We start from the raw sequence: 9,339 nt of genomic DNA, 5'->3' as shown, positions 1-9,339 counted from the left end.
CCCCCTACAGTCAATGTACAAGACAGTAGCCAAAGTGATCCTGGTGAAAATATCAGGTCTCATCCCTGCTGTGTCAACCCTCAAAGGTTCCCACCTCATCTGGAGCAAAAGGCAGACTTCTTCCGAGGGACCACGAGGTCCCACAGTCCTCCCAGTCCCTGCTTTGCAGCCTCTGCTATCCCAGCTGTTCCTCCAATCTGTTGGGCACGGTCCCCCTCTCCAGGCCTTTGCACTTGGTAGCTTTTTCCTAGACTTCTGTTTCTTCTAAACTGGCTCTCTCCCCTCCCCTCCGTGAAACTTTCCAAAGCCCCAGAAATGCCCATTCCTGCCCCTTTTAATGTTTTCTCCGATGCGCTTCTCACCCCAGGAACACTCAGTGCATTTTACACATCCGTGGTGTGAGCTGTCTAGGTCCTCACCAGGATGAACTGCCTGAGGGCAAATCTCTTTCTGCTGTGTCCTCAGCACCCAGAACAGTTTCTGGCACACAACGGACACTCTATTGAGTTTTAAATTTTTTAATATATTAAATTTTAAAAATACATGGAATGGTTCATGAATTTGCATGTCATCCTTGTGCAGGGAGCATCTGATCTCGGTATCGTTCCAATTTTAGTATGTGTGCTGCTGAAGCTAACACAGGGTTTAAAGATGTGTTGAATGACTATGTTGAATGACTACATGAATGTACTTATGCCAGAAAACAAAACAGAGGGTGCCCAGAGCCTGAAGCCCACCAATAAAGATAGTTGGGGAGAGGGCAAGAGTGGCCCAGCGACATACAATATGTTTTTAAAACGTGTATTCATTGCCATAGGGATATTTTTCCATCTATCAGACTGTCAAGAATGCAGAATACTAGCCAGAGGCCAGGCGCGGTGGCTCACATCTGTATTCCCAGCACTTTGGGAGACCAAGGCAGGTAGATCATTTAAGGTCAGGAGTTCGAGACCAGCCTGACCCACATGGTAAAACCCCGTCTCTACTAAAAATACAAAAAAAAAAAAAAAAAAAAAATAGCCAGATGTGGTGATGCATGCCTGTAGTCCCAGTTATTCGGGAGGCTGAGGCAGGAGCATCACTTGAACCCAGGAGGCAGAGGTTGCAGTGAGCCGAGACCGTACCACTGCACTCCAGCCTGGGGGACAGAGTGAGACTCTGTCTCAAAACAAAAACAAAAACAGAATGCTAGCCAGCTGCGGTGGCTCACGGCTGTAATCCCAGCACTTTAGGAGGCCCAGGTGGGTGGATTGCTTGAGCCCAGGAGTTTAAGACCACCCGGGGCAACATGATGAAACCCCATCTCTACAAAAAAATTAGCCAGGCATGGTATTGCACAACTGTAGTCCCAGCTACTTGGGAGGCTAAGGTGGGAGGATCACTTGAGCCCTGGAGGTAGAGGTTGCAGTGAGCTGAGTTCACGCCACTGCACTCCAGCCTAGGCAACAGAGGGAGACTCTGTCTCAAAAAACGTTTAAATTAAATTAAATTAAAATTTTAAAGGATTCAGAATAAAATTAAGAAAATATTAATCTACCTTGGCAAGAGCTGGAGACCCAGCCCTTGTGTGGGGCTGCTGGAAGGGGTTCTCAGGTCAGTGTCTCTGGGGGCCAACATGCTGTGTGGGGTGATCAAAAACCTTAGAGAGGCCAGGTGCGGTGGCTCAAGCCTGTAATCCCAGCACTTTGGGAGGCCGAGACGGGCGGATCACGAGGTCAGGAGATTGAGACCATCCTGGCTAACATGGTGAAACCCCGTCTCTACTAAAAAATACAAAAAAAAAAAAACTAGCCGGGCGAGGTGGCGGCGCCTGTAGTCCCAGCTACTCGGGAGGCTGAGGCAGGAGAATGGCGTGAACCCAGGAGGCAGAGCTTGCAGTGAGCCGAGATCTGGCCACTGTACTCCAGCCTGGGTGACAGAGCGAGACTCCGTCTCAAAAAAAAAAAAAAAAACCTTAGAGATGCACACACCTTCTTGGGCCAACCATGACACGTCTAAGATTCTTTTTTTTTTCTTTTTTTGTGAGACAGAATCTTGCTCTGTCGCCAGGCTGAAGTGCAGTGGCATGATCTCAGCTCACTGCAACCTCCGCCTCCCGGGTTCAAGCAATTCTCCTGCCTCAGCCTCTCGAGGAGCTGGAATTACAGGCACCCGCCACCACGCCCAGCTAATTTGTATTTTTAGTAGAGAAGGGGTTTCACCATGTTGACCAGGCTGGTCTCGATCTCCTGACCTCGTGATCCACCCGCCTCGGCCTCCCACGTGCTGGGATTATAGGCGTGAGCCACCGCACCCAGCATGCCTAAGATTCTCAATTCATCTTTGGTGTCTTGGTCACACAGTGACTCCCTCTGGTTGGGTCTCACTTTTGTAAACTCCCTGGAGGCTCCAGTTCCATTTCCAGGGTCAGTTGGGACCCCATCTCAGCCTGGGAACCGTGGGGCTCTGAACTGCAGTTACTAGACAGATGACGACAGTACTTCCTGGGAGGCCTATTTGGAGGATTAAAATGTAATAATGGTCGCGCACGGTGGCTCATGCCTGTAATCCCAACACTTTGGGAGGCTGAGGCAGGCAGATAACTTGAGGTCAGGAGTTCGAGACCAGTCTGGCCAACACAATGAAACCCCATCTCTACTAAAAATACAAAAATTAGCCAGGCGTGGTGGCAGGCACCTGTAACCCCAGCTACTCAGGAGGCTGAGGCAGGAGAATCACTTGAACCCAAGAGGCAAAGGTTGTAGTGAGCTGAGATCACTCCACAGCACTCTAGCCTGGGCAACAGAGTGAAACTCGGTCTCAAAAAAAAAAGTAATAATGGATATAAAACATTTGGCCTGGACCCTGGTGCATACTAAGTGCTTAATACACAGTATCTGGGCTGGGAGCAGTGGTTCACGCCTATAATCCTAGCACTTTGAGAAGCCGAGGTGGGCCGATCACCTGAGGTCAGGAGTTCAAGACCAGCCTGGCCAACATGGTGAAACCCTGTCTCTACTAAAATTATAAAAATTAGTCGGGCATAGTGGTGCATGCCTGTAATCCCAGCTACTCAAGAGTCTGAGGCAGGAGAATCACTTGAACCCAGGAGGTGGAGGTTGCAGTGAGCCGAGATTGTGCTACTGCACTCCAGCCTGGGCAACAGAGTAAGACTCCGCCTCAAAAATAAAATAAAATAAAATCTGTTGTTATTTTAATCCTTTTAAATAATTATTTAAATGGTATAATTTGCCATTTAAACTTTTTTCCCCCCAAATCAACTGCTTGGCCAATGACCTCCAAGGTTCCTGTCAATGTTGACAGTCAATAAAGCTCTAACGAGCCTCACCCTTGGGCACAGCCCTGTCCTACCTCCTCTGGTTACTTTGGCTTGAGGAATTTTGATTGTGAGCTAGACAATGCCAGCCCCACCCAGAATGCAGCTTCCCCCATCCCCGGCCCTGTTGTGTCAGGCGCAAGTGGAGGTCCCAGGCTTCAGAGCCACCATAAAGCCCATCCATCATAGGCTTTGGAGCTCCAAAACAGGCCACCTCCAGGGACACACCAGCCACAGGACCCTACCTGAACAACTTGGGGCCCATCGAAATGACACCAAGAGCAGCTCCCATGGAAATTTCCTTCCCTAGGCCTCCCTGCGTGGTCTTACTTGCACACAGCTGGTTTATTGAGCCTTCTCTAACTTGGTAAACTTTGCTGAGGCCCAGTCCTGGGAGTTTTACACCATCCCGTCTTGATTCCTCACCCTGCTCCTGAGCTCATCCAACTCATCAGCAAGTTCTGTCAGTTCCGCCTTCAAAATACTTCCCAGGTCCTTCCGGCCCTCCATCATGGCTCCTACCAGCTGGTGAGCCACCATCTCTTGCCTCAGCGCCTGCGTGGCTTCCTACCAGGCTCCTGGCTTCCACTCTTACCCACAGTGGTTCATTCTTCATGCAAAGTGGTTTTTTAAAATGAAAGCCATGGCCAGGCGTGGTGGCTCACGCCTATAATCCTAGCACTTTGGGAGACTGAAGTGGGCAGATCTCCTGACATCAGGAGTTCCAGACCAGCCTGGCCAACATGGCGAAACCCCGTCTCTACTAAAAATACAAAAATTAGCCGCGTATGATGGCGCGAGCCTGTAATCCCAGCTACTTGGAAGGCTGAGGCACAAAAATCGCTTGAACCTGGGAGGCAGAGGTTGCAGTGAGCCGAGATTGTACCACTGCACTCCAGCCTAGGTGACAGAGTGAGACTCCATCTCAAAAGAAATAAAAATAACACATAAATAAATATGAACGCCAGTCATGTCTCTCCCTGCTTGTAACTCTGCAACAGCTTCCTACAACATCAAGAGTAGAATTTCAATTCCGTTCTAGGACCCAGAAGCCTCCAACTCCCTCCGGCCCCATCCCAGTCTACTCTTCCTCCAGCCTCCAGGTCTTCTGCTCCCTGAACTTGTCCTTGATAGCCCTTCTGTCACCAGCTCTGCACCAAGGGCTCTGCTCAGCCACCAGCCCAGGTGTTGTCTCCTGGAGAGGACTCCCTGAACACCTGTGGAAAGCAGCACCTCAGCCAGGCACGGTGGCTCACACCCGTAATCCCAACACTTTGGGAGGCTGAGCTAGGCAGATCACTTGAGCCCAGGAGGTCAAGATCGGCCTGGGCAACACAGCAAGACTCCATTTCTACAAAAAAAATAAAAAATAAAAAAATTAGCTAGTGTGGTGGTGCATGCCTGTGGTCCCAGCTGCTTGGGAGGCTGAGGTGGGGGGATCACTTGAGCCTGGGTGGTCCAGGCTGCACTCCACTCTTGTCTCGGTAACAGACTCTGTCTCTAAAAAAGAAAGAAAGCAGCATTTTCAGCAGGCCCATTCATGCACACCGGAGTGTGAATAGGGCCCTGGGATGAGGGTAACACAGTGGGGTTCATTCACCAAAGTGAAATGCAATTTGGCTTTTAGGGGTCCACCCATAAGATACTCCATGAAGCCACCCGAACAAGCAGCTCCTTTTATTCATTTATATATTTATTTATTTATTATTTATTGAGATGGAGTTTTGCTCTGTCACCCAGGCTGGAGTGCAGTGTTGCAGTCTCAGCTCACTGCAACCTCTGCCTACCAGGTTCAAGCAATTTTCCCTGCCTCAGCCTCCCAAGTAGCTGGGATTACAGGCACCCGCCACCACACCCGGCTAATTTCTATAGTTTTTAGTAGAGACAAGGTTTCGCCATGTTGGCCAGGCTGGTCTTGAACTCCTGACCTCAGGTGATCTGCCCGCCTCTGCCTCCCAAAGTGCTGGGATTACAGGTGTGAGCCACCACACCCGGCCAGCTCCTTTATTTATTTATTTATTTATTTATTTATTTATTTATGAGACAGAGTCTCGCTGTCACCCAGGCTGGGGTGCAGTGGAGCGATCTCACCTCACTGCAACCTCCCGCTCCTGGGTTCAAGCAATTCTCCTGCCTCAGCCTCTCGAAGTAGCTGGGATTACAGGCACCCGCCACCATGCTTGGCTAATTTTTGTATTTTTAGCACAGATGGGGTTTCACCACGTTGGCCAGACTGGTCTTGAACTCCTGACCTGGAATGATCCACCCACCTCAGCCTCCTAAAGTGTTGTGATTACAGGCGCGAGGCACTGCGCCCGGCCCAGCAGCTCCTTTGTAACAGCAGGGGATAAGAAACATCCCAAACCCTGTCAGGAAAAGATGAGTTATATGTGTGTCACCCTCCAGGCACACACCCGAGGACACCTTCAAAACAAGTCAGCTCTATTTGAAAGGAAAGGAGCCATCCACGTGAAAACTCCAGTGAAGAGAGTGAGGTGCCAGGTGGTGTGTGCCATACACCGACATTTGGGTTAAAAAAGTAAATACATGGAGTTGTGTGTATGTGCCTAAAGTAGCTTTGCACACACCTAATTGGTGATGAGGTTTGTCTCCAGCCAGGGAAGCAGGTGGCCTGGGGGTCAAGCATGGGAGGAAAACGCACTCCTTTCTGTGGCGCCGTTTGCTGCATTTTATTTTATTTTATTTATTTATTTATTTATTTATTTATTTATTTATTTATTTTTATTTATTTTTTTTTTTTTTGAGGCAGTCTCGCTCTGTTCCCCAGCCTGGGTGACAGAGCAAGACTCTGTCTAAAAAAGTTAATAAATACAAAATAAATACATTTTAAAACTTTTTTTCTTAAAAAGATTCATTTGGCCAGGCGCGGTGGCTCACACCTGTAATCCCAGCACTTTGGGAGGCCAAGGCAGGCATATCATGAGGTCAGGAGTTCAAGACCAGCCTGGCCAAGATGGTGAAACCCCATCTCTACTGAAAATACAAAAATTAGCCTGGCGTGGTGGCAGGTGCCTATAATCCCAGCTACTCGGGAGGCTGAGGCATGGAATTGCTTGAACCCAGAAGGCACAGGTTGCAGTGAGCCGAGATCACGCCACTGCACTCCAGCCTGGGTGACAGAACACAACTATCTCAGAAAAAAAAAAAAAAAAAAAAACGTCTACAACAGTGGCTGGCACATGCCAAGTGCTCAAGAATATAAGTTCTTCCATTCGAGGGCACCATAGCTTATGGCTGGCATCATAGCTTATGGCTGGCACTGAGCTCACTGTTTAAGCACGACCCCTAGAAGTAGCCAGGTCTACTCTTGAAGCTGACTCTGCTCTACACCAGCCAGGTGAGCTTCGACAACTCGGTGACCTCCGGCCAAGCCTCCAGTGCCACATCTGTAAAATGGGCTAAAATAGGGTTACTGCGAGAATTAAATGACATAAGGCAGGTATGTTTTCTGTTCTTCTGTAGATTCTCTTATAATAGTACTGATTGTTATTTTTTAGTGTTTTAACTCTACCTAGTTTCTCTAAGTTTGAAATGATACACATCATCCAGGCATGGTGGCTCCCGTGTGTCATCTCAGTACTTTGGGAGGCCAAGGTGGGAGGATTGCTTGAACCCAGGAGCTTGAGGCCAGCCTGGGCAACACGGTGAGACTCCATCTCAAAATATCTAAAAAAAAATAATAAATTTAATTCAAAAAAGTAAAAGAGACAAAGTGAAAGGTCAGCCTCCATGTCATCCACGACCCTCCGCCCCCAGTCTCAGTCCCACAGTCCCCGGCCCAGCAGTAACCTCTTAGTGGGTGCTTGTCTAGCATCCTTAAAGATATTCTAAGTAGAAACAGGCATGTTACCTGCAGTACTTTTTTTTTTTTGAGACTGAGTCTCACTCTGTTGCCCAGGCTGGAGTGCAGTGGCATGATCTCGGCTCACTGAAACCTCCGCCTCCCAGATTCAAACATTTCTCCTGCCTCAGCCTTCCGAGTAGCTGGGATTACAGGCGTGCACCAGCATGCCAGGCTAATTTTTTGTATTTTTTTATTTTTTAGTAGAGACGGGGTTTCACTGTGTTAGCCAGGATGGTCTCGATCTCCTGACCTCGTAATCTGCCTGCCTCAGCCTCCCAAAGTGCTGGGATTACATGCGTGTGCCACCACACCCAGCCTACCTGCAGTACTTTTGTCAAAAATAAAGACATTGGCCGGGCACGGTTCAAGAATCACTTGAACCCAAGAAGCGGAGGTTGCAGTGAGCCGAGATTGCACCACTGCACTCCAGCCTGGGTGACAGAGCAAGACTCTGTCTTGAAAAAAAAATAATATATAAACATTTTAAAAAGTAAAACAATTAAAATGATATTGTGACACCTTAAATCATTCTGTCATTGACTAGAATTAGTTAGCATCAACAAATAGAGAAAACAATAATTAAAAAGAAAGAGTTGAGAAAATTCTGCCTTCCTGAAGATTTTCTTAAATGGTTGGTGCCTTCCACCATTAAGTTTTTTTCTGTCTTGTGGGAGAAGACTACTCATGGATATTAGCAGTAGAATAGTGTCTTCTGCTTGCAGAAAATTAGTATTCCTGGACCAAAGAAGAAAAGAAACAGGAGAGAATGAAGACCCCCATGGCTCAGAGTGCGGTGGATGCTGTGGGGAAGGGGCGGTTCCCTCCAAGTGGGCTGAGGACAAGAGCAGGGATGGAAGGGGGCTCCGGGCCAGGGGCTGTCACACCTGTATAAGGACACCCTTCACCTCACAAGGCCCCTCCGTTTCTCCTTCTATCTCCCAGTTGGAAAAGTAAAGGGAAGACATACAGGAACTTCTGCAAGTTTACCTGAATCTACTGCAACACTGATCAGATGGAAATCAAGCTGAAAAACCCGATGGAAAATTGCCTCAGGTGAGAAACCACAGCACCAACTCCAAATTTAGAAAACAATTGCGGCCCACACGGTGGCTCACACCTGTACTTTGGGAGGCTAAGGCGAACGGATTACCTGAGGTCAGGAGTTTGAGACTAGCTTGGCTAACATGATGAAACCCTGTCTCTACTAAAAATACAAAAATTAGCCAGGTGTGGTGGATGCCTGTAGTTCCAGCTACTCGGGCGGCTGAGGCAGGGGAATGGTGTGAACCTGGGAGGCGGACCTTGCAGTGAGCCGAGATGACGCCACTGTACACCAGCCTGGGCGACAGAGCAAGACTCCGTCTCAAAGAAAAAAAAAAAAATTGCATCAGGGTGCAGCTATTCTCCTCTCCCCGAATCTTTGCACAGGCTACCTTTATTCATTATATAAACATTACGTGAATTCTCTAATTATGAAAGTAACATGTATTTGTGTTTTAAATTCTTAGACTATATAAAATAATATCAGTAAAAAGTGATGTGATAATCCACCATGCAAAGTCAATTCTGTCCATGGGGCCAGGCACAGTGACTCACACCTATAATCTTAACACTTCAGGAGGCCGAGGCGGGTGGATCACCTCAGGTCAGGAGTTCAAGACTGGCCTGGCCAACATGGTGAAACCCCATCTCTACTAAAAATACAAAAATTAGTCAGGTGTGGTGGCAGGTGACTATAATCCCAGATACTCGGGAGACTGAGATAGGAGAATCACTTGAACCCAGGAGGTAGAGGTTGCAGTGAGTAGAGATCATGCCACTGCACTCCAGCCTGAGCAACAGAATTAGACTCCATCTCAAAAAAAAACAAAAACAAAAACAAAAGCTGGGCGCAGTGGCTCGTGCCTGTAATCCCAGCACTTTGGGAGGCCAAGGCGGGTGGATCACTTGAGGTTAGGAGTTCGAGACCAGCCTGGACAACATGGTGAAGCACCATCTCTACTAAAAATCCAAAAAATTAGCCAGGCATGGTGGTGCTCGCCTATAATCCCAGGTGCTTGGGAGGCTGAGGCAGGATAATCATTTGAACCCCAAAGGCAGAGGTTGCAGTAAGCCAAAATCATGCCACTGCACTCTAGCCCCGGTGACAGAGCGAGAT

At 48.2% G+C, this 9,339-nt stretch overlaps 1 non-coding gene across 1 annotated transcript; it reads right to left on the bottom strand.

The window, feature by feature from the left end:
* Nucleotides 1–537: 537 nt before the first annotated feature.
* On the bottom strand, nucleotides 538–640 carry LOC123567320 (U6 spliceosomal RNA). Its single transcript, XR_006690240.1, has one exon. It is a non-coding gene; the product is annotated as a U6 spliceosomal RNA (small nuclear RNA).
* Nucleotides 641–9,339: the final 8,699 nt, after the last annotated feature.

This window comes from Macaca fascicularis, chromosome 10, assembly GCF_037993035.2.
Source record: "Macaca fascicularis isolate 582-1 chromosome 10, T2T-MFA8v1.1".
In the NCBI taxonomy this organism is placed as follows: Eukaryota; Metazoa; Chordata; class Mammalia; order Primates; family Cercopithecidae; genus Macaca; species Macaca fascicularis.
The sequence above is the reverse complement of the archived record's forward strand: the minus strand, read 5'-3'. Positions and strand labels throughout refer to the sequence as shown.